General features: G+C 50.4%; 42 non-coding genes across 42 annotated transcripts; all 42 read left to right on the top strand.

The window, feature by feature from the left end:
* The first annotated feature begins 297 nt into the window (after positions 1–297).
* Positions 298–371, top strand: Trnan-guu (transfer RNA asparagine (anticodon GUU)). The gene has a single exon. It is a non-coding gene; the product is annotated as a tRNA-Asn (tRNA).
* Positions 372–1,066: 695 nt separating this feature from the next.
* Trnat-cgu (transfer RNA threonine (anticodon CGU)) lies at positions 1,067–1,138 on the top strand. The gene has a single exon. It is a non-coding gene; the product is annotated as a tRNA-Thr (tRNA).
* Positions 1,139–1,461: 323 nt separating this feature from the next.
* Positions 1,462–1,535, top strand: Trnan-guu (transfer RNA asparagine (anticodon GUU)). The gene has a single exon. It is a non-coding gene; the product is annotated as a tRNA-Asn (tRNA).
* Positions 1,536–2,229: 694 nt separating this feature from the next.
* On the top strand, positions 2,230–2,301 carry Trnat-cgu (transfer RNA threonine (anticodon CGU)). Its single transcript has one exon. It is a non-coding gene; the product is annotated as a tRNA-Thr (tRNA).
* A 323-nt stretch (positions 2,302–2,624) lies between these two features.
* Positions 2,625–2,698, top strand: Trnan-guu (transfer RNA asparagine (anticodon GUU)). The gene has a single exon. It is a non-coding gene; the product is annotated as a tRNA-Asn (tRNA).
* A 694-nt stretch (positions 2,699–3,392) lies between these two features.
* Trnat-cgu (transfer RNA threonine (anticodon CGU)) lies at positions 3,393–3,464 on the top strand. Its single transcript has one exon. It is a non-coding gene; the product is annotated as a tRNA-Thr (tRNA).
* Positions 3,465–3,787: 323 nt separating this feature from the next.
* On the top strand, positions 3,788–3,861 carry Trnan-guu (transfer RNA asparagine (anticodon GUU)). Its single transcript has one exon. It is a non-coding gene; the product is annotated as a tRNA-Asn (tRNA).
* Positions 3,862–4,555: 694 nt separating this feature from the next.
* Positions 4,556–4,627, top strand: Trnat-cgu (transfer RNA threonine (anticodon CGU)). Its single transcript has one exon. It is a non-coding gene; the product is annotated as a tRNA-Thr (tRNA).
* Positions 4,628–4,950: 323 nt separating this feature from the next.
* Positions 4,951–5,024, top strand: Trnan-guu (transfer RNA asparagine (anticodon GUU)). Its single transcript has one exon. It is a non-coding gene; the product is annotated as a tRNA-Asn (tRNA).
* A 694-nt stretch (positions 5,025–5,718) lies between these two features.
* Positions 5,719–5,790, top strand: Trnat-cgu (transfer RNA threonine (anticodon CGU)). Its single transcript has one exon. It is a non-coding gene; the product is annotated as a tRNA-Thr (tRNA).
* Positions 5,791–6,113: 323 nt separating this feature from the next.
* Positions 6,114–6,187, top strand: Trnan-guu (transfer RNA asparagine (anticodon GUU)). Its single transcript has one exon. It is a non-coding gene; the product is annotated as a tRNA-Asn (tRNA).
* A 694-nt stretch (positions 6,188–6,881) lies between these two features.
* On the top strand, positions 6,882–6,953 carry Trnat-cgu (transfer RNA threonine (anticodon CGU)). Its single transcript has one exon. It is a non-coding gene; the product is annotated as a tRNA-Thr (tRNA).
* A 323-nt stretch (positions 6,954–7,276) lies between these two features.
* Positions 7,277–7,350, top strand: Trnan-guu (transfer RNA asparagine (anticodon GUU)). Its single transcript has one exon. It is a non-coding gene; the product is annotated as a tRNA-Asn (tRNA).
* Positions 7,351–8,045: 695 nt separating this feature from the next.
* On the top strand, positions 8,046–8,117 carry Trnat-cgu (transfer RNA threonine (anticodon CGU)). The gene has a single exon. It is a non-coding gene; the product is annotated as a tRNA-Thr (tRNA).
* Positions 8,118–8,440: 323 nt separating this feature from the next.
* On the top strand, positions 8,441–8,514 carry Trnan-guu (transfer RNA asparagine (anticodon GUU)). The gene has a single exon. It is a non-coding gene; the product is annotated as a tRNA-Asn (tRNA).
* A 694-nt stretch (positions 8,515–9,208) lies between these two features.
* On the top strand, positions 9,209–9,280 carry Trnat-cgu (transfer RNA threonine (anticodon CGU)). Its single transcript has one exon. It is a non-coding gene; the product is annotated as a tRNA-Thr (tRNA).
* A 323-nt stretch (positions 9,281–9,603) lies between these two features.
* Positions 9,604–9,677, top strand: Trnan-guu (transfer RNA asparagine (anticodon GUU)). Its single transcript has one exon. It is a non-coding gene; the product is annotated as a tRNA-Asn (tRNA).
* Positions 9,678–10,371: 694 nt separating this feature from the next.
* Trnat-cgu (transfer RNA threonine (anticodon CGU)) lies at positions 10,372–10,443 on the top strand. Its single transcript has one exon. It is a non-coding gene; the product is annotated as a tRNA-Thr (tRNA).
* Positions 10,444–10,766: 323 nt separating this feature from the next.
* Positions 10,767–10,840, top strand: Trnan-guu (transfer RNA asparagine (anticodon GUU)). The gene has a single exon. It is a non-coding gene; the product is annotated as a tRNA-Asn (tRNA).
* A 694-nt stretch (positions 10,841–11,534) lies between these two features.
* On the top strand, positions 11,535–11,606 carry Trnat-cgu (transfer RNA threonine (anticodon CGU)). Its single transcript has one exon. It is a non-coding gene; the product is annotated as a tRNA-Thr (tRNA).
* Positions 11,607–11,929: 323 nt separating this feature from the next.
* Positions 11,930–12,003, top strand: Trnan-guu (transfer RNA asparagine (anticodon GUU)). Its single transcript has one exon. It is a non-coding gene; the product is annotated as a tRNA-Asn (tRNA).
* Positions 12,004–12,698: 695 nt separating this feature from the next.
* On the top strand, positions 12,699–12,770 carry Trnat-cgu (transfer RNA threonine (anticodon CGU)). Its single transcript has one exon. It is a non-coding gene; the product is annotated as a tRNA-Thr (tRNA).
* Positions 12,771–13,093: 323 nt separating this feature from the next.
* Positions 13,094–13,167, top strand: Trnan-guu (transfer RNA asparagine (anticodon GUU)). Its single transcript has one exon. It is a non-coding gene; the product is annotated as a tRNA-Asn (tRNA).
* A 694-nt stretch (positions 13,168–13,861) lies between these two features.
* Positions 13,862–13,933, top strand: Trnat-cgu (transfer RNA threonine (anticodon CGU)). Its single transcript has one exon. It is a non-coding gene; the product is annotated as a tRNA-Thr (tRNA).
* Positions 13,934–14,256: 323 nt separating this feature from the next.
* Positions 14,257–14,330, top strand: Trnan-guu (transfer RNA asparagine (anticodon GUU)). Its single transcript has one exon. It is a non-coding gene; the product is annotated as a tRNA-Asn (tRNA).
* A 694-nt stretch (positions 14,331–15,024) lies between these two features.
* On the top strand, positions 15,025–15,096 carry Trnat-cgu (transfer RNA threonine (anticodon CGU)). The gene has a single exon. It is a non-coding gene; the product is annotated as a tRNA-Thr (tRNA).
* A 1,067-nt stretch (positions 15,097–16,163) lies between these two features.
* On the top strand, positions 16,164–16,235 carry Trnat-cgu (transfer RNA threonine (anticodon CGU)). The gene has a single exon. It is a non-coding gene; the product is annotated as a tRNA-Thr (tRNA).
* A 323-nt stretch (positions 16,236–16,558) lies between these two features.
* Positions 16,559–16,632, top strand: Trnan-guu (transfer RNA asparagine (anticodon GUU)). The gene has a single exon. It is a non-coding gene; the product is annotated as a tRNA-Asn (tRNA).
* Positions 16,633–17,326: 694 nt separating this feature from the next.
* Trnat-cgu (transfer RNA threonine (anticodon CGU)) lies at positions 17,327–17,398 on the top strand. Its single transcript has one exon. It is a non-coding gene; the product is annotated as a tRNA-Thr (tRNA).
* Positions 17,399–17,721: 323 nt separating this feature from the next.
* Trnan-guu (transfer RNA asparagine (anticodon GUU)) lies at positions 17,722–17,795 on the top strand. The gene has a single exon. It is a non-coding gene; the product is annotated as a tRNA-Asn (tRNA).
* Positions 17,796–18,489: 694 nt separating this feature from the next.
* Positions 18,490–18,561, top strand: Trnat-cgu (transfer RNA threonine (anticodon CGU)). Its single transcript has one exon. It is a non-coding gene; the product is annotated as a tRNA-Thr (tRNA).
* Positions 18,562–18,884: 323 nt separating this feature from the next.
* On the top strand, positions 18,885–18,958 carry Trnan-guu (transfer RNA asparagine (anticodon GUU)). The gene has a single exon. It is a non-coding gene; the product is annotated as a tRNA-Asn (tRNA).
* Positions 18,959–19,652: 694 nt separating this feature from the next.
* On the top strand, positions 19,653–19,724 carry Trnat-cgu (transfer RNA threonine (anticodon CGU)). Its single transcript has one exon. It is a non-coding gene; the product is annotated as a tRNA-Thr (tRNA).
* A 1,067-nt stretch (positions 19,725–20,791) lies between these two features.
* Trnat-cgu (transfer RNA threonine (anticodon CGU)) lies at positions 20,792–20,863 on the top strand. Its single transcript has one exon. It is a non-coding gene; the product is annotated as a tRNA-Thr (tRNA).
* Positions 20,864–21,186: 323 nt separating this feature from the next.
* Trnan-guu (transfer RNA asparagine (anticodon GUU)) lies at positions 21,187–21,260 on the top strand. Its single transcript has one exon. It is a non-coding gene; the product is annotated as a tRNA-Asn (tRNA).
* A 694-nt stretch (positions 21,261–21,954) lies between these two features.
* On the top strand, positions 21,955–22,026 carry Trnat-cgu (transfer RNA threonine (anticodon CGU)). Its single transcript has one exon. It is a non-coding gene; the product is annotated as a tRNA-Thr (tRNA).
* Positions 22,027–23,093: 1,067 nt separating this feature from the next.
* Trnat-cgu (transfer RNA threonine (anticodon CGU)) lies at positions 23,094–23,165 on the top strand. Its single transcript has one exon. It is a non-coding gene; the product is annotated as a tRNA-Thr (tRNA).
* Positions 23,166–23,488: 323 nt separating this feature from the next.
* Positions 23,489–23,562, top strand: Trnan-guu (transfer RNA asparagine (anticodon GUU)). The gene has a single exon. It is a non-coding gene; the product is annotated as a tRNA-Asn (tRNA).
* A 688-nt stretch (positions 23,563–24,250) lies between these two features.
* On the top strand, positions 24,251–24,322 carry Trnat-cgu (transfer RNA threonine (anticodon CGU)). Its single transcript has one exon. It is a non-coding gene; the product is annotated as a tRNA-Thr (tRNA).
* Positions 24,323–24,645: 323 nt separating this feature from the next.
* On the top strand, positions 24,646–24,719 carry Trnan-guu (transfer RNA asparagine (anticodon GUU)). Its single transcript has one exon. It is a non-coding gene; the product is annotated as a tRNA-Asn (tRNA).
* Positions 24,720–25,413: 694 nt separating this feature from the next.
* On the top strand, positions 25,414–25,485 carry Trnat-cgu (transfer RNA threonine (anticodon CGU)). The gene has a single exon. It is a non-coding gene; the product is annotated as a tRNA-Thr (tRNA).
* A 323-nt stretch (positions 25,486–25,808) lies between these two features.
* On the top strand, positions 25,809–25,882 carry Trnan-guu (transfer RNA asparagine (anticodon GUU)). Its single transcript has one exon. It is a non-coding gene; the product is annotated as a tRNA-Asn (tRNA).
* Positions 25,883–26,431: the final 549 nt, after the last annotated feature.

The raw sequence follows: 26,431 nt of genomic DNA on the forward strand, positions 1-26,431 counted from the left end.
AGCGGAGCTATCGCGAGCAGCATCTAACACATGGCAGTACACTGAATGGAAGGGATGTTCTACAACCTATAACAAGTATCCTACTGGCCTCAGAGGTTTTCTGATTGCATAGGGAGAACAGTGGTTTGTATGCATTTTGTAGTATAATGTCATGCTTGGCGATGTCATTCGTTTACGAGCGTCGCTACAGTGTGCATGCATTTTATCCATGTGAAGAGGCGTAAGCAGATGCTACCATTCTGCGAGATTCCTGCAGAAGGTATACGAACTGCGTTGATATGCACAGCACAAGTCAAGGCCTCCGTGGCGCAATCGGCTAGCGCGTTCGGCTGTTAACCGAAAGGTTGGTGGTTCGAGCCCACCCGGGGGCGAAATCGTTTTAACCGTCACCCAGGTGAGGACATACGTCAACTTTGTTAGAGATACACAGCTAGTGTGACAACTTGGCTGTGTTGAGTGATGCCACAGAGCCTTATACACATTCAGCCAAGTGACACTGTAGGTAAAAACATGGCCCTACCACAGACGTTCTACTGTTTTCCTATTTATTCGTCATGTGTGACACTGCAGTAGAGCGACGCCCACTACAAAAGACGTATTCTTTACATTCAATTTCAGCGTATACGTCGCGAGTGCCATATGACAGGGCCTGTCTCTCGATGTCGATTTCTATTTGGTGTCTCTTAAGTGTCGGTCTGCAGTAGGCCGCTGCTGGCCGAGCGACGTGCAGTCGCCTTACATGAAGCCCCATGGGCAACGCCAGTGCCACTGTGGACAACAGCATACTGCAGCCAGAGAGAGGAGCCGAAAGGCGCATTTCGCAGTCGAGCCACGCAATCCAACAAACTGTGCACTAGGTCAAGATTGTGCAGACCGCAAACGTTTGGTGGCACGACGCTCGTCGTCGATCGTAAGGGCGAAACAGTCAAGAGATTTGGAAAACGGCAATGTGGACACCCCCAGCAGCAGCAGCAGCTGTGTGCCAAATCCGTTATCTGGTCGAGGGCTGCAAGATTCAGTATGATGAAGTGACAATTCGGGGATAGCTCACAAACGCGCAGCTGCCGCCTTCTTAGCTCAGTGGTAGAGCACTGGTCTCGTAAACCAGGGGTCGTGAGTTCGAACCTCACAGAAGGCATTCATTTTTTTAACCTTCCCGCAAGGAGCGGAGCTATCGCGAGCAGCATCTAACACATGGCAGTACACTGAATGGAAGGGATGTTCTACAACCTATAACAAGTATCCTACTGGCCTCAGAGGTTTTCTGATTGCATAGGGAGAACAGTGGTTTGTATGCATTTTGTAGTATAATGTCATGCTTGGCGATGTCATTCGTTTACGAGCGTCGCTACAGTGTGCATGCATTTTATCCATGTGAAGAGGCGTAAGCAGATGCTACCATTCTGCGAGATTCCTGCAGAAGGTATACGAACTGCGTTGATATGCACAGCACAAGTCAAGGCCTCCGTGGCGCAATCGGCTAGCGCGTTCGGCTGTTAACCGAAAGGTTGGTGGTTCGAGCCCACCCGGGGGCGAAATCGTTTTAACCGTCACCCAGGTGAGGACATACGTCAACTTTGTTAGAGATACACAGCTAGTGTGACAACTTGGCTGTGTTGAGTGATGCCACAGAGCCTTATACACATTCAGCCAAGTGACACTGTAGGTAAAAACATGGCCCTACACAGACGTTCTACTGTTTTCCTATTTATTCGTCATGTGTGACACTGCAGTAGAGCGACGCCCACTACAAAAGACGTATTCTTTACATTCAATTTCAGCGTATACGTCGCGAGTGCCATATGACAGGGCCTGTCTCTCGATGTCGATTTCTATTTGGTGTCTCTTAAGTGTCGGTCTGCAGTAGGCCGCTGCTGGCCGAGCGACGTGCAGTCGCCTTACATGAAGCCCCATGGGCAACGCCAGTGCCACTGTGGACAACAGCATACTGCAGCCAGAGAGAGGAGCCGAAAGGCGCATTTCGCAGTCGAGCCACGCAATCCAACAAACTGTGCACTAGGTCAAGATTGTGCAGACCGCAAACGTTTGGTGGCACGACGCTCGTCGTCGATCGTAAGGGCGAAACAGTCAAGAGATTTGGAAAACGGCAATGTGGACACCCCCAGCAGCAGCAGCAGCTGTGTGCCAAATCCGTTATCTGGTCGAGGGCTGCAAGATTCAGTATGATGAAGTGACAATTCGGGGATAGCTCACAAACGCGCAGCTGCCGCCTTCTTAGCTCAGTGGTAGAGCACTGGTCTCGTAAACCAGGGGTCGTGAGTTCGAACCTCACAGAAGGCATTCATTTTTTTAACCTTCCCGCAAGGAGCGGAGCTATCGCGAGCAGCATCTAACACATGGCAGTACACTGAATGGAAGGGATGTTCTACAACCTATAACAAGTATCCTACTGGCCTCAGAGGTTTTCTGATTGCATAGGGAGAACAGTGGTTTGTATGCATTTTGTAGTATAATGTCATGCTTGGCGATGTCATTCGTTTACGAGCGTCGCTACAGTGTGCATGCATTTTATCCATGTGAAGAGGCGTAAGCAGATGCTACCATTCTGCGAGATTCCTGCAGAAGGTATACGAACTGCGTTGATATGCACAGCACAAGTCAAGGCCTCCGTGGCGCAATCGGCTAGCGCGTTCGGCTGTTAACCGAAAGGTTGGTGGTTCGAGCCCACCCGGGGGCGAAATCGTTTTAACCGTCACCCAGGTGAGGACATACGTCAACTTTGTTAGAGATACACAGCTAGTGTGACAACTTGGCTGTGTTGAGTGATGCCACAGAGCCTTATACACATTCAGCCAAGTGACACTGTAGGTAAAAACATGGCCCTACACAGACGTTCTACTGTTTTCCTATTTATTCGTCATGTGTGACACTGCAGTAGAGCGACGCCCACTACAAAAGACGTATTCTTTACATTCAATTTCAGCGTATACGTCGCGAGTGCCATATGACAGGGCCTGTCTCTCGATGTCGATTTCTATTTGGTGTCTCTTAAGTGTCGGTCTGCAGTAGGCCGCTGCTGGCCGAGCGACGTGCAGTCGCCTTACATGAAGCCCCATGGGCAACGCCAGTGCCACTGTGGACAACAGCATACTGCAGCCAGAGAGAGGAGCCGAAAGGCGCATTTCGCAGTCGAGCCACGCAATCCAACAAACTGTGCACTAGGTCAAGATTGTGCAGACCGCAAACGTTTGGTGGCACGACGCTCGTCGTCGATCGTAAGGGCGAAACAGTCAAGAGATTTGGAAAACGGCAATGTGGACACCCCCAGCAGCAGCAGCAGCTGTGTGCCAAATCCGTTATCTGGTCGAGGGCTGCAAGATTCAGTATGATGAAGTGACAATTCGGGGATAGCTCACAAACGCGCAGCTGCCGCCTTCTTAGCTCAGTGGTAGAGCACTGGTCTCGTAAACCAGGGGTCGTGAGTTCGAACCTCACAGAAGGCATTCATTTTTTTAACCTTCCCGCAAGGAGCGGAGCTATCGCGAGCAGCATCTAACACATGGCAGTACACTGAATGGAAGGGATGTTCTACAACCTATAACAAGTATCCTACTGGCCTCAGAGGTTTTCTGATTGCATAGGGAGAACAGTGGTTTGTATGCATTTTGTAGTATAATGTCATGCTTGGCGATGTCATTCGTTTACGAGCGTCGCTACAGTGTGCATGCATTTTATCCATGTGAAGAGGCGTAAGCAGATGCTACCATTCTGCGAGATTCCTGCAGAAGGTATACGAACTGCGTTGATATGCACAGCACAAGTCAAGGCCTCCGTGGCGCAATCGGCTAGCGCGTTCGGCTGTTAACCGAAAGGTTGGTGGTTCGAGCCCACCCGGGGGCGAAATCGTTTTAACCGTCACCCAGGTGAGGACGTACGTCAACTTTGTTAGAGATACACAGCTAGTGTGACAACTTGGCTGTGTTGAGTGATGCCACAGAGCCTTATACACATTCAGCCAAGTGACACTGTAGGTAAAAACATGGCCCTACACAGACGTTCTACTGTTTTCCTATTTATTCGTCATGTGTGACACTGCAGTAGAGCGACGCCCACTACAAAAGACGTATTCTTTACATTCAATTTCAGCGTATACGTCGCGAGTGCCATATGACAGGGCCTGTCTCTCGATGTCGATTTCTATTTGGTGTCTCTTAAGTGTCGGTCTGCAGTAGGCCGCTGCTGGCCGAGCGACGTGCAGTCGCCTTACATGAAGCCCCATGGGCAACGCCAGTGCCACTGTGGACAACAGCATACTGCAGCCAGAGAGAGGAGCCGAAAGGCGCATTTCGCAGTCGAGCCACGCAATCCAACAAACTGTGCACTAGGTCAAGATTGTGCAGACCGCAAACGTTTGGTGGCACGACGCTCGTCGTCGATCGTAAGGGCGAAACAGTCAAGAGATTTGGAAAACGGCAATGTGGACACCCCCAGCAGCAGCAGCAGCTGTGTGCCAAATCCGTTATCTGGTCGAGGGCTGCAAGATTCAGTATGATGAAGTGACAATTCGGGGATAGCTCACAAACGCGCAGCTGCCGCCTTCTTAGCTCAGTGGTAGAGCACTGGTCTCGTAAACCAGGGGTCGTGAGTTCGAACCTCACAGAAGGCATTCATTTTTTTAACCTTCCCGCAAGGAGCGGAGCTATCGCGAGCAGCATCTAACACATGGCAGTACACTGAATGGAAGGGATGTTCTACAACCTATAACAAGTATCCTACTGGCCTCAGAGGTTTTCTGATTGCATAGGGAGAACAGTGGTTTGTATGCATTTTGTAGTATAATGTCATGCTTGGCGATGTCATTCGTTTACGAGCGTCGCTACAGTGTGCATGCATTTTATCCATGTGAAGAGGCGTAAGCAGATGCTACCATTCTGCGAGATTCCTGCAGAAGGTATACGAACTGCGTTGATATGCACAGCACAAGTCAAGGCCTCCGTGGCGCAATCGGCTAGCGCGTTCGGCTGTTAACCGAAAGGTTGGTGGTTCGAGCCCACCCGGGGGCGAAATCGTTTTAACCGTCACCCAGGTGAGGACGTACGTCAACTTTGTTAGAGATACACAGCTAGTGTGACAACTTGGCTGTGTTGAGTGATGCCACAGAGCCTTATACACATTCAGCCAAGTGACACTGTAGGTAAAAACATGGCCCTACACAGACGTTCTACTGTTTTCCTATTTATTCGTCATGTGTGACACTGCAGTAGAGCGACGCCCACTACAAAAGACGTATTCTTTACATTCAATTTCAGCGTATACGTCGCGAGTGCCATATGACAGGGCCTGTCTCTCGATGTCGATTTCTATTTGGTGTCTCTTAAGTGTCGGTCTGCAGTAGGCCGCTGCTGGCCGAGCGACGTGCAGTCGCCTTACATGAAGCCCCATGGGCAACGCCAGTGCCACTGTGGACAACAGCATACTGCAGCCAGAGAGAGGAGCCGAAAGGCGCATTTCGCAGTCGAGCCACGCAATCCAACAAACTGTGCACTAGGTCAAGATTGTGCAGACCGCAAACGTTTGGTGGCACGACGCTCGTCGTCGATCGTAAGGGCGAAACAGTCAAGAGATTTGGAAAACGGCAATGTGGACACCCCCAGCAGCAGCAGCAGCTGTGTGCCAAATCCGTTATCTGGTCGAGGGCTGCAAGATTCAGTATGATGAAGTGACAATTCGGGGATAGCTCACAAACGCGCAGCTGCCGCCTTCTTAGCTCAGTGGTAGAGCACTGGTCTCGTAAACCAGGGGTCGTGAGTTCGAACCTCACAGAAGGCATTCATTTTTTTAACCTTCCCGCAAGGAGCGGAGCTATCGCGAGCAGCATCTAACACATGGCAGTACACTGAATGGAAGGGATGTTCTACAACCTATAACAAGTATCCTACTGGCCTCAGAGGTTTTCTGATTGCATAGGGAGAACAGTGGTTTGTATGCATTTTGTAGTATAATGTCATGCTTGGCGATGTCATTCGTTTACGAGCGTCGCTACAGTGTGCATGCATTTTATCCATGTGAAGAGGCGTAAGCAGATGCTACCATTCTGCGAGATTCCTGCAGAAGGTATACGAACTGCGTTGATATGCACAGCACAAGTCAAGGCCTCCGTGGCGCAATCGGCTAGCGCGTTCGGCTGTTAACCGAAAGGTTGGTGGTTCGAGCCCACCCGGGGGCGAAATCGTTTTAACCGTCACCCAGGTGAGGACATACGTCAACTTTGTTAGAGATACACAGCTAGTGTGACAACTTGGCTGTGTTGAGTGATGCCACAGAGCCTTATACACATTCAGCCAAGTGACACTGTAGGTAAAAACATGGCCCTACACAGACGTTCTACTGTTTTCCTATTTATTCGTCATGTGTGACACTGCAGTAGAGCGACGCCCACTACAAAAGACGTATTCTTTACATTCAATTTCAGCGTATACGTCGCGAGTGCCATATGACAGGGCCTGTCTCTCGATGTCGATTTCTATTTGGTGTCTCTTAAGTGTCGGTCTGCAGTAGGCCGCTGCTGGCCGAGCGACGTGCAGTCGCCTTACATGAAGCCCCATGGGCAACGCCAGTGCCACTGTGGACAACAGCATACTGCAGCCAGAGAGAGGAGCCGAAAGGCGCATTTCGCAGTCGAGCCACGCAATCCAACAAACTGTGCACTAGGTCAAGATTGTGCAGACCGCAAACGTTTGGTGGCACGACGCTCGTCGTCGATCGTAAGGGCGAAACAGTCAAGAGATTTGGAAAACGGCAATGTGGACACCCCCAGCAGCAGCAGCAGCTGTGTGCCAAATCCGTTATCTGGTCGAGGGCTGCAAGATTCAGTATGATGAAGTGACAATTCGGGGATAGCTCACAAACGCGCAGCTGCCGCCTTCTTAGCTCAGTGGTAGAGCACTGGTCTCGTAAACCAGGGGTCGTGAGTTCGAACCTCACAGAAGGCATTCATTTTTTTAACCTTCCCGCAAGGAGCGGAGCTATCGCGAGCAGCATCTAACACATGGCAGTACACTGAATGGAAGGGATGTTCTACAACCTATAACAAGTATCCTACTGGCCTCAGAGGTTTTCTGATTGCATAGGGAGAACAGTGGTTTGTATGCATTTTGTAGTATAATGTCATGCTTGGCGATGTCATTCGTTTACGAGCGTCGCTACAGTGTGCATGCATTTTATCCATGTGAAGAGGCGTAAGCAGATGCTACCATTCTGCGAGATTCCTGCAGAAGGTATACGAACTGCGTTGATATGCACAGCACAAGTCAAGGCCTCCGTGGCGCAATCGGCTAGCGCGTTCGGCTGTTAACCGAAAGGTTGGTGGTTCGAGCCCACCCGGGGGCGAAATCGTTTTAACCGTCACCCAGGTGAGGACATACGTCAACTTTGTTAGAGATACACAGCTAGTGTGACAACTTGGCTGTGTTGAGTGATGCCACAGAGCCTTATACACATTCAGCCAAGTGACACTGTAGGTAAAAACATGGCCCTACCACAGACGTTCTACTGTTTTCCTATTTATTCGTCATGTGTGACACTGCAGTAGAGCGACGCCCACTACAAAAGACGTATTCTTTACATTCAATTTCAGCGTATACGTCGCGAGTGCCATATGACAGGGCCTGTCTCTCGATGTCGATTTCTATTTGGTGTCTCTTAAGTGTCGGTCTGCAGTAGGCCGCTGCTGGCCGAGCGACGTGCAGTCGCCTTACATGAAGCCCCATGGGCAACGCCAGTGCCACTGTGGACAACAGCATACTGCAGCCAGAGAGAGGAGCCGAAAGGCGCATTTCGCAGTCGAGCCACGCAATCCAACAAACTGTGCACTAGGTCAAGATTGTGCAGACCGCAAACGTTTGGTGGCACGACGCTCGTCGTCGATCGTAAGGGCGAAACAGTCAAGAGATTTGGAAAACGGCAATGTGGACACCCCCAGCAGCAGCAGCAGCTGTGTGCCAAATCCGTTATCTGGTCGAGGGCTGCAAGATTCAGTATGATGAAGTGACAATTCGGGGATAGCTCACAAACGCGCAGCTGCCGCCTTCTTAGCTCAGTGGTAGAGCACTGGTCTCGTAAACCAGGGGTCGTGAGTTCGAACCTCACAGAAGGCATTCATTTTTTTAACCTTCCCGCAAGGAGCGGAGCTATCGCGAGCAGCATCTAACACATGGCAGTACACTGAATGGAAGGGATGTTCTACAACCTATAACAAGTATCCTACTGGCCTCAGAGGTTTTCTGATTGCATAGGGAGAACAGTGGTTTGTATGCATTTTGTAGTATAATGTCATGCTTGGCGATGTCATTCGTTTACGAGCGTCGCTACAGTGTGCATGCATTTTATCCATGTGAAGAGGCGTAAGCAGATGCTACCATTCTGCGAGATTCCTGCAGAAGGTATACGAACTGCGTTGATATGCACAGCACAAGTCAAGGCCTCCGTGGCGCAATCGGCTAGCGCGTTCGGCTGTTAACCGAAAGGTTGGTGGTTCGAGCCCACCCGGGGGCGAAATCGTTTTAACCGTCACCCAGGTGAGGACATACGTCAACTTTGTTAGAGATACACAGCTAGTGTGACAACTTGGCTGTGTTGAGTGATGCCACAGAGCCTTATACACATTCAGCCAAGTGACACTGTAGGTAAAAACATGGCCCTACACAGACGTTCTACTGTTTTCCTATTTATTCGTCATGTGTGACACTGCAGTAGAGCGACGCCCACTACAAAAGACGTATTCTTTACATTCAATTTCAGCGTATACGTCGCGAGTGCCATATGACAGGGCCTGTCTCTCGATGTCGATTTCTATTTGGTGTCTCTTAAGTGTCGGTCTGCAGTAGGCCGCTGCTGGCCGAGCGACGTGCAGTCGCCTTACATGAAGCCCCATGGGCAACGCCAGTGCCACTGTGGACAACAGCATACTGCAGCCAGAGAGAGGAGCCGAAAGGCGCATTTCGCAGTCGAGCCACGCAATCCAACAAACTGTGCACTAGGTCAAGATTGTGCAGACCGCAAACGTTTGGTGGCACGACGCTCGTCGTCGATCGTAAGGGCGAAACAGTCAAGAGATTTGGAAAACGGCAATGTGGACACCCCCAGCAGCAGCAGCAGCTGTGTGCCAAATCCGTTATCTGGCCGAGGGCTGCAAGATTCAGTATGATGAAGTGACAATTCGGGGATAGCTCACAAACGCGCAGCTGCCGCCTTCTTAGCTCAGTGGTAGAGCACTGGTCTCGTAAACCAGGAGTCGTGAGTTCGAACCTCACAGAAGGCATTCATTTTTTTAACCTTCCCGCAAGGAGCGGAGCTATCGCGAGCAGCATCTAACACATGGCAGTACACTGAATGGAAGGGATGTTCTACAACCTATAACAAGTATCCTACTGGCCTCAGAGGTTTTCTGATTGCATAGGGAGAACAGTGGTTTGTATGCATTTTGTAGTATAATGTCATGCTTGGCGATGTCATTCGTTTACGAGCGTCGCTACAGTGTGCATGCATTTTATCCATGTGAAGAGGCGTAAGCAGATGCTACCATTCTGCGAGATTCCTGCAGAAGGTATACGAACTGCGTTGATATGCACAGCACAAGTCAAGGCCTCCGTGGCGCAATCGGCTAGCGCGTTCGGCTGTTAACCGAAAGGTTGGTGGTTCGAGCCCACCCGGGGGCGAAATCGTTTTAACCGTCACCCAGGTGAGGACATACGTCAACTTTGTTAGAGATACACAGCTAGTGTGACAACTTGGCTGTGTTGAGTGATGCCACAGAGCCTTATACACATTCAGCCAAGTGACACTGTAGGTAAAAACATGGCCCTACACAGACGTTCTACTGTTTTCCTATTTATTCGTCATGTGTGACACTGCAGTAGAGCGACGCCCACTACAAAAGACGTATTCTTTACATTCAATTTCAGCGTATACGTCGCGAGTGCCATATGACAGGGCCTGTCTCTCGATGTCGATTTCTATTTGGTGTCTCTTAAGTGTCGGTCTGCAGTAGGCCGCTGCTGGCCGAGCGACGTGCAGTCGCCTTACATGAAGCCCCATGGGCAACGCCAGTGCCACTGTGGACAACAGCATACTGCAGCCAGAGAGAGGAGCCGAAAGGCGCATTTCGCAGTCGAGCCACGCAATCCAACAAACTGTGCACTAGGTCAAGATTGTGCAGACCGCAAACGTTTGGTGGCACGACGCTCGTCGTCGATCGTAAGGGCGAAACAGTCAAGAGATTTGGAAAACGGCAATGTGGACACCCCCAGCAGCAGCAGCAGCTGTGTGCCAAATCCGTTATCTGGTCGAGGGCTGCAAGATTCAGTATGATGAAGTGACAATTCGGGGATAGCTCACAAACGCGCAGCTGCCGCCTTCTTAGCTCAGTGGTAGAGCACTGGTCTCGTAAACCAGGGGTCGTGAGTTCGAACCTCACAGAAGGCATTCATTTTTTTAACCTTCCCGCAAGGAGCGGAGCTATCGCGAGCAGCATCTAACACATGGCAGTACACTGAATGGAAGGGATGTTCTACAACCTATAACAAGTATCCTACTGGCCTCAGAGGTTTTCTGATTGCATAGGGAGAACAGTGGTTTGTATGCATTTTGTAGTATAATGTCATGCTTGGCGATGTCATTCGTTTACGAGCGTCGCTACAGTGTGCATGCATTTTATCCATGTGAAGAGGCGTAAGCAGATGCTACCATTCTGCGAGATTCCTGCAGAAGGTATACGAACTGCGTTGATATGCACAGCACAAGTCAAGGCCTCCGTGGCGCAATCGGCTAGCGCGTTCGGCTGTTAACCGAAAGGTTGGTGGTTCGAGCCCACCCGGGGGCGAAATCGTTTTAACCGTCACCCAGGTGAGGACATACGTCAACTTTGTTAGAGATACACAGCTAGTGTGACAACTTGGCTGTGTTGAGTGATGCCACAGAGCCTTATACACATTCAGCCAAGTGACACTGTAGGTAAAAACATGGCCCTACACAGACGTTCTACTGTTTTCCTATTTATTCGTCATGTGTGACACTGCAGTAGAGCGACGCCCACTACAAAAGACGTATTCTTTACATTCAATTTCAGCGTATACGTCGCGAGTGCCATATGACAGGGCCTGTCTCTCGATGTCGATTTCTATTTGGTGTCTCTTAAGTGTCGGTCTGCAGTAGGCCGCTGCTGGCCGAGCGACGTGCAGTCGCCTTACATGAAGCCCCATGGGCAACGCCAGTGCCACTGTGGACAACAGCATACTGCAGCCAGAGAGAGGAGCCGAAAGGCGCATTTCGCAGTCGAGCCACGCAATCCAACAAACTGTGCACTAGGTCAAGATTGTGCAGACCGCAAACGTTTGGTGGCACGACGCTCGTCGTCGATCGTAAGGGCGAAACAGTCAAGAGATTTGGAAAACGGCAATGTGGACACCCCCAGCAGCAGCAGCAGCTGTGTGCCAAATCCGTTATCTGGTCGAGGGCTGCAAGATTCAGTATGATGAAGTGACAATTCGGGGATAGCTCACAAACGCGCAGCTGCCGCCTTCTTAGCTCAGTGGTAGAGCACTGGTCTCGTAAACCAGGGGTCGTGAGTTCGAACCTCACAGAAGGCATTCATTTTTTTAACCTTCCCGCAAGGAGCGGAGCTATCGCGAGCAGCATCTAACACATGGCAGTACACTGAATGGAAGGGATGTTCTACAACCTATAACAAGTATCCTACTGGCCTCAGAGGTTTTCTGATTGCATAGGGAGAACAGTGGTTTGTATGCATTTTGTAGTATAATGTCATGCTTGGCGATGTCATTCGTTTACGAGCGTCGCTACAGTGTGCATGCATTTTATCCATGTGAAGAGGCGTAAGCAGATGCTACCATTCTGCGAGATTCCTGCAGAAGGTATACGAACTGCGTTGATATGCACAGCACAAGTCAAGGCCTCCGTGGCGCAATCGGCTAGCGCGTTCGGCTGTTAACCGAAAGGTTGGTGGTTCGAGCCCACCCGGGGGCGAAATCGTTTTAACCGTCACCCAGGTGAGGACATACGTCAACTTTGTTAGAGATACACAGCTAGTGTGACAACTTGGCTGTGTTGAGTGATGCCACAGAGCCTTATACACATTCAGCCAAGTGACACTGTAGGTAAAAACATGGCCCTACCACAGACGTTCTACTGTTTTCCTATTTATTCGTCATGTGTGACACTGCAGTAGAGCGACGCCCACTACAAAAGACGTATTCTTTACATTCAATTTCAGCGTATACGTCGCGAGTGCCATATGACAGGGCCTGTCTCTCGATGTCGATTTCTATTTGGTGTCTCTTAAGTGTCGGTCTGCAGTAGGCCGCTGCTGGCCGAGCGACGTGCAGTCGCCTTACATGAAGCCCCATGGGCAACGCCAGTGCCACTGTGGACAACAGCATACTGCAGCCAGAGAGAGGAGCCGAAAGGCGCATTTCGCAGTCGAGCCACGCAATCCAACAAACTGTGCACTAGGTCAAGATTGTGCAGACCGCAAACGTTTGGTGGCACGACGCTCGTCGTCGATCGTAAGGGCGAAACAGTCAAGAGATTTGGAAAACGGCAATGTGGACACCCCCAGCAGCAGCAGCAGCTGTGTGCCAAATCCGTTATCTGGTCGAGGGCTGCAAGATTCAGTATGATGAAGTGACAATTCGGGGATAGCTCACAAACGCGCAGCTGCCGCCTTCTTAGCTCAGTGGTAGAGCACTGGTCTCGTAAACCAGGGGTCGTGAGTTCGAACCTCACAGAAGGCATTCATTTTTTTAACCTTCCCGCAAGGAGCGGAGCTATCGCGAGCAGCATCTAACACATGGCAGTACACTGAATGGAAGGGATGTTCTACAACCTATAACAAGTATCCTACTGGCCTCAGAGGTTTTCTGATTGCATAGGGAGAACAGTGGTTTGTATGCATTTTGTAGTATAATGTCATGCTTGGCGATGTCATTCGTTTACGAGCGTCGCTACAGTGTGCATGCATTTTATCCATGTGAAGAGGCGTAAGCAGATGCTACCATTCTGCGAGATTCCTGCAGAAGGTATACGAACTGCGTTGATATGCACAGCACAAGTCAAGGCCTCCGTGGCGCAATCGGCTAGCGCGTTCGGCTGTTAACCGAAAGGTTGGTGGTTCGAGCCCACCCGGGGGCGAAATCGTTTTAACCGTCACCCAGGTGAGGACATACGTCAACTTTGTTAGAGATACACAGCTAGTGTGACAACTTGGCTGTGTTGAGTGATGCCACAGAGCCTTATACACATTCAGCCAAGTGACACTGTAGGTAAAAACATGGCCCTACACAGACGTTCTACTGTTTTCCTATTTATTCGTCATGTGTGACACTGCAGTAGAGCGACGCCCACTACAAAAGACGTATTCTTTACATTCAATTTCAGCGTATACGTCGCGAGTGCCATATGACAGGGCCTGTCTCTCGATGTCGATTTCTATTTGGTGTCTCTTAAGTGTCGGTCTGCAGTAGGCCGCTGCTGGCCGAGCGACGTGCAGTCGCCTTACATGAAGCCCCATGGGCAACGCCAGTGCCACTGTGGACAACAGCATACTGCAGCCAGAGAGAGGAGCCGAAAGGCGCATTTCGCAGTCGAGCCACGCAATCCAACAAACTGTGCACTAGGTCAAGATTGTGCAGACCGCAAACGTTTGGTGGCACGACGCTCGTCGTCGATCGTAAGGGCGAAACAGTCAAGAGATTTGGAAAACGGCAATGTGGACACCCCCAGCAGCAGCAGCAGCTGTGTGCCAAATCCGTTATCTGGCCGAGGGCTGCAAGATTCAGTATGATGAAGTGACAATTCGGGGATAGCTCACAAACGCGCAGCTGCCGCCTTCTTAGCTCAGTGGTAGAGCACTGGTCTCGTAAACCAGGAGTCGTGAGTTCGAACCTCACAGAAGGCATTCATTTTTTTAACCTTCCCGCAAGGAGCGGAGCTATCGCGAGCAGCATCTAACACATGGCAGTACACTGAATGGAAGGGATGTTCTACAACCTATAACAAGTATCCTACTGGCCTCAGAGGTTTTCTGATTGCATAGGGAGAACAGTGGTTTGTATGCATTTTGTAGTATAATGTCATGCTTGGCGATGTCATTCGTTTACGAGCGTCGCTACAGTGTGCATGCATTTTATCCATGTGAAGAGGCGTAAGCAGATGCTACCATTCTGCGAGATTCCTGCAGAAGGTATACGAACTGCGTTGATATGCACAGCACAAGTCAAGGCCTCCGTGGCGCAATCGGCTAGCGCGTTCGGCTGTTAACCGAAAGGTTGGTGGTTCGAGCCCACCCGGGGGCGAAATCGTTTTAACCGTCACCCAGGTGAGGACATACGTCAACTTTGTTAGAGATACACAGCTAGTGTGACAACTTGGCTGTGTTGAGTGATGCCACAGAGCCTTATACACATTCAGCCAAGTGACACTGTAGGTAAAAACATGGCCCTACACAGACGTTCTACTGTTTTCCTATTTATTCGTCATGTGTGACACTGCAGTAGAGCGACGCCCACTACAAAAGACGTATTCTTTACATTCAATTTCAGCGTATACGTCGCGAGTGCCATATGACAGGGCCTGTCTCTCGATGTCGATTTCTATTTGGTGTCTCTTAAGTGTCGGTCTGCAGTAGGCCGCTGCTGGCCGAGCGACGTGCAGTCGCCTTACATGAAGCCCCATGGGCAACGCCAGTGCCACTGTGGACAACAGCATACTGCAGCCAGAGAGAGGAGCCGAAAGGCGCATTTCGCAGTCGAGCCACGCAATCCAACAAACTGTGCACTAGGTCAAGATTGTGCAGACCGCAAACGTTTGGTGGCACGACGCTCGTCGTCGATCGTAAGGGCGAAACAGTCAAGAGATTTGGAAAACGGCAATGTGGACACCCCCAGCAGCAGCAGCAGCTGTGTGCCAAATCCGTTATCTGGTCGAGGGCTGCAAGATTCAGTATGATGAAGTGACAATTCGGGGATAGCTCACAAACGCGCAGCTGCCGCCTTCTTAGCTCAGTGGTAGAGCACTGGTCTCGTAAACCAGGGGTCGTGAGTTCGAACCTCACAGAAGGCATTCATTTTTTTAACCTTCCCGCAAGGAGCGGAGCTATCGCGAGCAGCATCTAACACATGGCAGTACACTGAATGGAAGGGATGTTCTACAACCTATAACAAGTATCCTACTGGCCTCAGAGGTTTTCTGATTGCATAGGGAGAACAGTGGTTTGTATGCATTTTGTAGTATAATGTCATGCTTGGCGATGTCATTCGTTTACGAGCGTCGCTACAGTGTGCATGCATTTTATCCATGTGAAGAGGCGTAAGCAGATGCTACCATTCTGCGAGATTCCTGCAGAAGGTATACGAACTGCGTTGATATGCACAGCACAAGTCAAGGCCTCCGGCTGTTAACCGAAAGGTTGGTGGTTCGAGCCCACCCGGGGGCGAAATCGTTTTAACCGTCACCCAGGTGAGGACATACGTCAACTTTGTTAGAGATACACAGCTAGTGTGACAACTTGGCTGTGTTGAGTGATGCCACAGAGCCTTATACACATTCAGCCAAGTGACACTGTAGGTAAAAACATGGCCCTACACAGACGTTCTACTGTTTTCCTATTTATTCGTCATGTGTGACACTGCAGTAGAGCGACGCCCACTACAAAAGACGTATTCTTTACATTCAATTTCAGCGTATACGTCGCGAGTGCCATATGACAGGGCCTGTCTCTCGATGTCGATTTCTATTTGGTGTCTCTTAAGTGTCGGTCTGCAGTAGGCCGCTGCTGGCCGAGCGACGTGCAGTCGCCTTACATGAAGCCCCATGGGCAACGCCAGTGCCACTGTGGACAACAGCATACTGCAGCCAGAGAGAGGAGCCGAAAGGCGCATTTCGCAGTCGAGCCACGCAATCCAACAAACTGTGCACTAGGTCAAGATTGTGCAGACCGCAAACGTTTGGTGGCACGACGCTCGTCGTCGATCGTAAGGGCGAAACAGTCAAGAGATTTGGAAAACGGCAATGTGGACACCCCCAGCAGCAGCAGCAGCTGTGTGCCAAATCCGTTATCTGGCCGAGGGCTGCAAGATTCAGTATGATGAAGTGACAATTCGGGGATAGCTCACAAACGCGCAGCTGCCGCCTTCTTAGCTCAGTGGTAGAGCACTGGTCTCGTAAACCAGGGGTCGTGAGTTCGAACCTCACAGAAGGCATTCATTTTTTTAACCTTCCCGCAAGGAGCGGAGCTATCGCGAGCAGCATCTAACACATGGCAGTACACTGAATGGAAGGGATGTTCTACAACCTATAACAAGTATCCTACTGGCCTCAGAGGTTTTCTGATTGCATAGGGAGAACAGTGGTTTGTATGCATTTTGTAGTATAATGTCATGCTTGGCGATGTCATTCGTTTACGAGCGTCGCTACAGTGTGCATGCATTTTATCCATGTGAAGAGGCGTAAGCAGATGCTACCATTCTGCGAGATTCCTGCAGAAGGTATACGAACTGCGTTGATATGCACAGCACAAGTCAAGGCCTCCGTGGCGCAATCGGCTAGCGCGTTCGGCTGTTAACCGAAAGGTTGGTGGTTCGAGCCCACCCGGGGGCGAAATCGTTTTAACCGTCACCCAGGTGAGGACATACGTCAACTTTGTTAGAGATACACAGCTAGTGTGACAACTTGGCTGTGTTGAGTGATGCCACAGAGCCTTATACACATTCAGCCAAGTGACACTGTAGGTAAAAACATGGCCCTACACAGACGTTCTACTGTTTTCCTATTTATTCGTCATGTGTGACACTGCAGTAGAGCGACGCCCACTACAAAAGACGTATTCTTTACATTCAATTTCAGCGTATACGTCGCGAGTGCCATATGACAGGGCCTGTCTCTCGATGTCGATTTCTATTTGGTGTCTCTTAAGTGTCGGTCTGCAGTAGGCCGCTGCTGGCCGAGCGACGTGCAGTCGCCTTACATGAAGCCCCATGGGCAACGCCAGTGCCACTGTGGACAACAGCATACTGCAGCCAGAGAGAGGAGCCGAAAGGCGCATTTCGCAGTCGAGCCACGCAATCCAACAAACTGTGCACTAGGTCAAGATTGTGCAGACCGCAAACGTTTGGTGGCACGACGCTCGTCGTCGATCGTAAGGGCGAAACAGTCAAGAGATTTGGAAAACGGCAATGTGGACACCCCCAGCAGCAGCAGCAGCTGTGTGCCAAATCCGTTATCTGGTCGAGGGCTGCAAGATTCAGTATGATGAAGTGACAATTCGGGGATAGCTCACAAACGCGCAGCTGCCGCCTTCTTAGCTCAGTGGTAGAGCACTGGTCTCGTAAACCAGGGGTCGTGAGTTCGAACCTCACAGAAGGCATTCATTTTTTTAACCTTCCCGCAAGGAGCGGAGCTATCGCGAGCAGCATCTAACACATGGCAGTACACTGAATGGAAGGGATGTTCTACAACCTATAACAAGTATCCTACTGGCCTCAGAGGTTTTCTGATTGCATAGGGAGAACAGTGGTTTGTATGCATTTTGTAGTATAATGTCATGCTTGGCGATGTCATTCGTTTACGAGCGTCGCTACAGTGTGCATGCATTTTATCCATGTGAAGAGGCGTAAGCAGATGCTACCATTCTGCGAGATTCCTGCAGAAGGTATACGAACTGCGTTGATATGCACAGCACAAGTCAAGGCCTCCGTGGCGCAATCGGCTAGCGCGTTCGGCTGTTAACCGAAAGGTTGGTGGTTCGAGCCCACCCGGGGGCGAAATCGTTTTAACCGTCACCCAGGTGAGGACATACGTCAACTTTGTTAGAGATACACAGCTAGTGTGACAACTTGGCTGTGTTGAGTGATGCCACAGAGCCTTATACACATTCAGCCAAGTGACACTGTAGGTAAAAACATGGCCCTACACAGACGTTCTACTGTTTTCCTATTTATTCGTCATGTGTGACACTGCAGTAGAGCGACGCCCACTACAAAAGACGTATTCTTTACATTCAATTTCAGCGTATACGTCGCGAGTGCCATATGACAGGGCCTGTCTCTCGATGTCGATTTCTATTTGGTGTCTCTTAAGTGTCGGTCTGCAGTAGGCCGCTGCTGGCCGAGCGACGTGCAGTCGCCTTACATGAAGCCCCATGGGCAACGCCAGTGCCACTGTGGACAACAGCATACTGCAGCCAGAGAGAGGAGCCGAAAGGCGCATTTCGCAGTCGAGCCACGCAATCCAACAAACTGTGCACTAGGTCAAGATTGTGCAGACCGCAAACGTTTGGTGGCACGACGCTCGTCGTCGATCGTAAGGGCGAAACAGTCAAGAGATTTGGAAAACGGCAATGTGGACACCCCCAGCAGCAGCAGCAGCTGTGTGCCAAATCCGTTATCTGGTCGAGGGCTGCAAGATTCAGTATGATGAAGTGACAATTCGGGGATAGCTCACAAACGCGCAGCTGCCGCCTTCTTAGCTCAGTGGTAGAGCACTGGTCTCGTAAACCAGGGGTCGTGAGTTCGAACCTCACAGAAGGCATTCATTTTTTTAACCTTCCCGCAAGGAGCGGAGCTATCGCGAGCAGCATCTAACACATGGCAGTACACTGAATGGAAGGGATGTTCTACAACCTATAACAAGTATCCTACTGGCCTCAGAGGTTTTCTGATTGCATAGGGAGAACAGTGGTTTGTATGCATTTTGTAGTATAATGTCATGCTTGGCGATGTCATTCGTTTACGAGCGTCGCTACAGTGTGCATGCATTTTATCCATGTGAAGAGGCGTAAGCAGATGCTACCATTCTGCGAGATTCCTGCAGAAGGTATACGAACTGCGTTGATATGCACAGCACAAGTCAAGGCCTCCGTGGCGCAATCGGCTAGCGCGTTCGGCTGTTAACCGAAAGGTTGGTGGTTCGAGCCCACCCGGGGGCGAAATCGTTTTAACCGTCACCCAGGTGAGGACATACGTCAACTTTGTTAGAGATACACAGCTAGTGTGACAACTTGGCTGTGTTGAGTGATGCCACAGAGCCTTATACACATTCAGCCAAGTGACACTGTAGGTAAAAACATGGCCCTACACAGACGTTCTACTGTTTTCCTATTTATTCGTCATGTGTGACACTGCAGTAGAGCGACGCCCACTACAAAAGACGTATTCTTTACATTCAATTTCAGCGTATACGTCGCGAGTGCCATATGACAGGGCCTGTCTCTCGATGTCGATTTCTATTTGGTGTCTCTTAAGTGTCGGTCTGCAGTAGGCCGCTGCTGGCCGAGCGACGTGCAGTCGCCTTACATGAAGCCCCATGGGCAACGCCAGTGCCACTGTGGACAACAGCATACTGCAGCCAGAGAGAGGAGCCGAAAGGCGCATTTCGCAGTCGAGCCACGCAATCCAACAAACTGTGCACTAGGTCAAGATTGTGCAGACCGCAAACGTTTGGTGGCACGACGCTCGTCGTCGATCGTAAGGGCGAAACAGTCAAGAGATTTGGAAAACGGCAATGTGGACACCCCCAGCAGCAGCAGCAGCTGTGTGCCAAATCCGTTATCTGGTCGAGGGCTGCAAGATTCAGTATGATGAAGTGACAATTCGGGGATAGCTCACAAACGCGCAGCTGCCGCCTTCTTAGCTCAGTGGTAGAGCACTGGTCTCGTAAACCAGGGGTCGTGAGTTCGAACCTCACAGAAGGCATTCATTTTTTTAACCTTCCCGCAAGGAGCGGAGCTATCGCGAGCAGCATCTAACACATGGCAGTACACTGAATGGAAGGGATGTTCTACAACCTATAACAAGTATCCTACTGGCCTCAGAGGTTTTCTGATTGCATAGGGAGAACAGTGGTTTGTATGCATTTTGTAGTATAATGTCATGCTTGGCGATGTCATTCGTTTACGAGCGTCGCTACAGTGTGCATGCATTTTATCCATGTGAAGAGGCGTAAGCAGATGCTACCATTCTGCGAGATTCCTGCAGAAGGTATACGAACTGCGTTGATATGCACAGCACAAGTCAAGGCCTCCGGCTGTTAACCGAAAGGTTGGTGGTTCGAGCCCACCCGGGGGCGAAATCGTTTTAACCGTCACCCAGGTGAGGACATACGTCAACTTTGTTAGAGATACACAGCTAGTGTGACAACTTGGCTGTGTTGAGTGATGCCACAGAGCCTTATACACATTCAGCCAAGTGACACTGTAGGTAAAAACATGGCCCTACACAGACGTTCTACTGTTTTCCTATTTATTCGTCATGTGTGACACTGCAGTAGAGCGACGCCCACTACAAAAGACGTATTCTTTACATTCAATTTCAGCGTATACGTCGCGAGTGCCATATGACAGGGCCTGTCTCTCGATGTCGATTTCTATTTGGTGTCTCTTAAGTGTCGGTCTGCAGTAGGCCGCTGCTGGCCGAGCGACGTGCAGTCGCCTTACATGAAGCCCCATGGGCAACGCCAGTGCCACTGTGGACAACAGCATACTGCAGCCAGAGAGAGGAGCCGAAAGGCGCATTTCGCAGTCGAGCCACGCAATCCAACAAACTGTGCACTAGGTCAAGATTGTGCAGACCGCAAACGTTTGGTGGCACGACGCTCGTCGTCGATCGTAAGGGCGAAACAGTCAAGAGATTTGGAAAACGGCAATGTGGACACCCCCAGCAGCAGCAGCAGCTGTGTGCCAAATCCGTTATCTGGTCGAGGGCTGCAAGATTCAGTATGATGAAGTGACAATTCGGGGATAGCTCACAAACGCGCAGCTGCCGCCTTCTTAGCTCAGTGGTAGAGCACTGGTCTCGTAAACCAGGGGTCGTGAGTTCGAACCTCACAGAAGGCATTCATTTTTTTAACCTTCCCGCAAGGAGCGGAGCTATCGCGAGCAGCATCTAACACATGGCAGTACACTGAATGGAAGGGATGTTCTACAACCTATAACAAGTATCCTACTGGCCTCAGAGGTTTTCTGATTGCATAGGGAGAACAGTGGTTTGTATGCATTTTGTAGTATAATGTCATGCTTGGCGATGTCATTCGTTTACGAGCGTCGCTACAGTGTGCATGCATTTTATCCATGTGAAGAGGCGTAAGCAGATGCTACCATTCTGCGAGATTCCTGCAGAAGGTATACGAACTGCGTTGATATGCACAGCACAAGTCAAGGCCTCCGTGGCGCAATCGGCTAGCGCGTTCGGCTGTTAACCGAAAGGTTGGTGGTTCGAGCCCACCCGGGGGCGAAATCGTTTTAACCGTCACCCAGGTGAGGACATACGTCAACTTTGTTAGAGATACACAGCTAGTGTGACAACTTGGCTGTGTTGAGTGATGCCACAGAGCCTTATACACATTCAGCCAAGTGACACTGTAGGTAAAAACATGGCCCTACACAGACGTTCTACTGTTTTCCTATTTATTCGTCATGTGTGACACTGCAGTAGAGCGACGCCCACTACAAAAGACGTATTCTTTACATTCAATTTCAGCGTATACGTCGCGAGTGCCATATGACAGGGCCTGTCTCTCGATGTCGATTTCTATTTGGTGTCTCTTAAGTGTCGGTCTGCAGTAGGCCGCTGCTGGCCGAGCGACGTGCAGTCGCCTTACATGAAGCCCCATGGGCAACGCCAGTGCCACTGTGGACAACAGCATACTGCAGCCAGAGAGAGGAGCCGAAAGGCGCATTTCGCAGTCGAGCCACGCAATCCAACAAACTGTGCACTAGGTCAAGATTGTGCAGACCGCAAACGTTTGGTGGCACGACGCTCGTCGTCGATCGTAAGGGCGAAACAGTCAAGAGATTTGGAAAACGGCAATGTGGACACCCCCAGCAGCAGCAGCAGCTGTGTGCCAAATCCGTTATCTGGTCGAGGGCTGCAAGATTCAGTATGATGAAGTGACAATTCGGGGATAGCTCACAAACGCGCAGCTGCCGCCTTCTTAGCTCAGTGGTAGAGCACTGGTCTCGTAAACCAGGGGTCGTGAGTTCGAACCTCACAGAAGGCATTCATTTTTTTAACCTTCCCGCAAGGAGCGGAGCTATCGCGAGCAGCATCTAACACATGGCAGTACACTGAATGGAAGGGATGTTCTACAACCTATAACAAGTATCCTACTGGCCTCAGAGGTTTTCTGATTGCATAGGGAGAACAGTGGTTTGTATGCATTTTGTAGTATAATGTCATGCTTGGCGATGTCATTCGTTTACGAGCGTCGCTACAGTGTGCATGCATTTTATCCATGTGAAGAGGCGTAAGCAGATGCTACCATTCTGCGAGATTCCTGCAGAAGGTATACGAACTGCGTTGATATGCACAGCACAAGTCAAGGCCTCCGGCTGTTAACCGAAAGGTTGGTGGTTCGAGCCCACCCGGGGGCGAAATCGTTTTAACCGTCACCCAGGTGAGGACATACGTCAACTTTGTTAGAGATACACAGCTAGTGTGACAACTTGGCTGTGTTGAGTGATGCCACAGAGCCTTATACACATTCAGCCAAGTGACACTGTAGGTAAAAACATGGCCCTACACAGACGTTCTACTGTTTTCCTATTTATTCGTCATGTGTGACACTGCAGTAGAGCGACGCCCACTACAAAAGACGTATTCTTTACATTCAATTTCAGCGTATACGTCGCGAGTGCCATATGACAGGGCCTGTCTCTCGATGTCGATTTCTATTTGGTGTCTCTTAAGTGTCGGTCTGCAGTAGGCCGCTGCTGGCCGAGCGACGTGCAGTCGCCTTACATGAAGCCCCATGGGCAACGCCAGTGCCACTGTGGACAACAGCATACTGCAGCCAGAGAGAGGAGCCGAAAGGCGCATTTCGCAGTCGAGCCACGCAATCCAACAAACTGTGCACTAGGTCAAGATTGTGCAGACCGCAAACGTTTGGTGGCACGACGCTCGTCGTCGATCGTAAGGGCGAAACAGTCAAGAGATTTGGAAAACGGCAATGTGGACACCCCCAGCAGCAGCAGCAGCTGTGTGCCAAATCCGTTATCTGGCCGAGGGCTGCAAGATTCAGTATGATGAAGTGACAATTCGGGGATAGCTCACAAACGCGCAGCTGCCGCCTTCTTAGCTCAGTGGTAGAGCACTGGTCTCGTAAACCAGGGGTCGTGAGTTCGAACCTCACAGAAGGCATTCATTTTTTTAACCTTCCCGCAAGGAGCGGAGCTATCGCGAGCAGCATCTAACACATGGCAGTACACTGAATGGAAGGGATGTTCTACAACCTATAACAAGTATCCTACTGGCCTCAGAGGTTTTCTGATTGCATAGGGAGAACAGTGGTTTGTATGCATTTTGTAGTATAATGTCATGCTTGGCGATGTCATTCGTTTACGAGCGTCGCTACAGTGTGCATGCATTTTATCCATGTGAAGAGGCGTAAGCAGATGCTACCATTCTGCGAGATTCCTGCAGAAGGTATACGAACTGCGTTGATATGCACAGCACAAGTCAAGGCCTCCGTGGCGCAATCGGCTAGCGCGTTCGGCTGTTAACCGAAAGGTTGGTGGTTCGAGCCCACCCGGGGGCGAAATCGTTTTAACCGTCACCCAGGTGAGGACATACGTCAACTTTGTTAGAGATACACAGCTAGTGTGACAACTTGGCTGTGTTGAGTGATGCCACAGAGCCTTATACACATTCAGCCAAGTGACACTGTAGGTAAAAACATGGCCCTACACAGACGTTCTACTGTTTTCCTATTTATTCGTCATGTGTGACACTGCAGTAGAGCGACGCCCACTACAAAAGACGTATTCTTTACATTCAATTTCAGCGTATACGTCGCGAGTGCCATATGACAGGGCCTGTCTCTCGATGTCGATTTCTATTTGGTGTCTCTTAAGTGTCGGTCTGCAGTAGGCCGCTGCTGGCCGAGCGACGTGCAGTCGCCTTACATGAAGCCCCATGGGCAACGCCAGTGCCACTGTGGACAACAGCATACTGCAGCCAGAGAGAGGAGCCGAAAGGCGCATTTCGCAGTCGAGCCACGCAATCCAACAAACTGTGCACTAGGTCAAGATTGTGCAGACCGCAAACGTTTGGTGGCACGACGCTCGTCGTCGATCGTAAGGGCGAAACAGTCAAGAGATTTGGAAAACTGCAATGTGGACACCCCCAGCAGCAGCTGTGTGCCAAATCCGTTATCTGGTCGAGGGCTGCAAGATTCAGTATGATGAAGTGACAATTCGGGGATAGCTCACAAACGCGCAGCTGCCGCTTTCTTAGCTCAGTGGTACAGCACTGGTCTCGTAAACCAGGGGTCGTGAGTTCGAACCTCACAGAAGGCATTCATTTTTTTAACCTTCCCGCAAGGAGCGGAGCTATCGCGAGCAGCATCTAACACATGGCAGTACACTGAATGGAAGGGATGTTCTACAACCTATAACAAGTATCCTACTGGCCTCAGAGGTTTTCTGATTGCATAGGGAGAACAGTGGTTTGTATGCATTTTGTAGTATAATGTCATGCTTGGCGATGTCATTCGTTTACGAGCGTCGCTACAGTGTGCATGCATTTTATCCATGTGAAGAGGCGTAAGCAGATGCTACCATTCTGCGAGATTCCTGCAGAAGGTATACGAACTGCGTTGATATGCACAGCACAAGTCAAGGCCTCCGTGGCGCAATCGGCTAGCGCGTTCGGCTGTTAACCGAAAGGTTGGTGGTTCGAGCCCACCCGGGGGCGAAATCGTTTTAACCGTCACCCAGGTGAGGACATACGTCAACTTTGTTAGAGATACACAGCTAGTGTGACAACTTGGCTGTGTTGAGTGATGCCACAGAGCCTTATACACATTCAGCCAAGTGACACTGTAGGTAAAAACATGGCCCTACACAGACGTTCTACTGTTTTCCTATTTATTCGTCATGTGTGACACTGCAGTAGAGCGACGCCCACTACAAAAGACGTATTCTTTACATTCAATTTCAGCGTATACGTCGCGAGTGCCATATGACAGGGCCTGTCTCTCGATGTCGATTTCTATTTGGTTGCTCTTAAGTGTCGGTCTGCAGTAGGCCGCTGCTGGCCGAGCGACGTGCAGTCGCCTTACATGAAGCCCCATGGGCAACGAAAGTGCCACTGTGGACAACAGCATACTGCAGCCAGAGAGAGGAGCCGAAAGGCGCATTTCGCAGTCGAGCCACGCAATCCAACAAACTGTGCACTAGGTCAAGATTGTGCAGACCGCAAACGTTTGGTGGCACGACGCTCGTCGTCGATCGTAAGGGCGAAACAGTCAAGAGATTTGGAAAACGGCAATGTGGACACCCCCAGCAGCAGCAGCAGCTGTGTGCCAAATCCGTTATCTGGCCGAGGGCTGCAAGATTCAGTATGATGAAGTGACAATTCGGGGATAGCTCACAAACGCGCAGCTGCCGCCTTCTTAGCTCAGTGGTAGAGCACTGGTCTCGTAAACCAGGGGTCGTGAGTTCGAACCTCACAGAAGGCATTCATTTTTTTAACCTTCCCGCAAGGAGCGGAGCTATCGCGAGCAGCATCTAACACATGGCAGTACACTGAATGGAAGGGATGTTCTACAACCTATAACAAGTATCCTACTGGCCTCAGAGGTTTTCTGATTGCATAGGGAGAACAGTGGTTTGTATGCATTTTGTAGTATAATGTCATGCTTGGCGATGTCATTCGTTTACGAGCGTCGCTACAGTGTGCATGCATTTTATCCATGTGAAGAGGCGTAAGCAGATGCTACCATTCTGCGAGATTCCTGCAGAAGGTATACGAACTGCGTTGATATGCACAGCACAAGTCAAGGCCTCCGTGGCGCAATCGGCTAGCGCGTTCGGCTGTTAACCGAAAGGTTGGTGGTTCGAGCCCACCCGGGGGCGAAATCGTTTTAACCGTCACCCAGGTGAGGACATACGTCAACTTTGTTAGAGATACACAGCTAGTGTGACAACTTGGCTGTGTTGAGTGATGCCACAGAGCCTTATACACATTCAGCCAAGTGACACTGTAGGTAAAAACATGGCCCTACACAGACGTTCTACTGTTTTCCTATTTATTCGTCATGTGTGACACTGCAGTAGAGCGACGCCCACTACAAAAGACGTATTCTTTACATTCAATTTCAGCGTATACGTCGCGAGTGCCATATGACAGGGCCTGTCTCTCGATGTCGATTTCTATTTGGTGTCTCTTAAGTGTCGGTCTGCAGTAGGCCGCTGCTGGCCGAGCGACGTGCAGTCGCCTTACATGAAGCCCCATGGGCAACGCCAGTGCCACTGTGGACAACAGCATACTGCAGCCAGAGAGAGGAGCCGAAAGGCGCATTTCGCAGTCGAGCCACGCAATCCAACAAACTGTGCACTAGGTCAAGATTGTGCAGACCGCAAACGTTTGGTGGCACGACGCTCGTCGTCGATCGTAAGGGCGAA

This window comes from Schistocerca cancellata, chromosome 6, assembly GCF_023864275.1.
Source record: "Schistocerca cancellata isolate TAMUIC-IGC-003103 chromosome 6, iqSchCanc2.1, whole genome shotgun sequence".
In the NCBI taxonomy this organism is placed as follows: domain Eukaryota; kingdom Metazoa; phylum Arthropoda; class Insecta; order Orthoptera; family Acrididae; genus Schistocerca; species Schistocerca cancellata.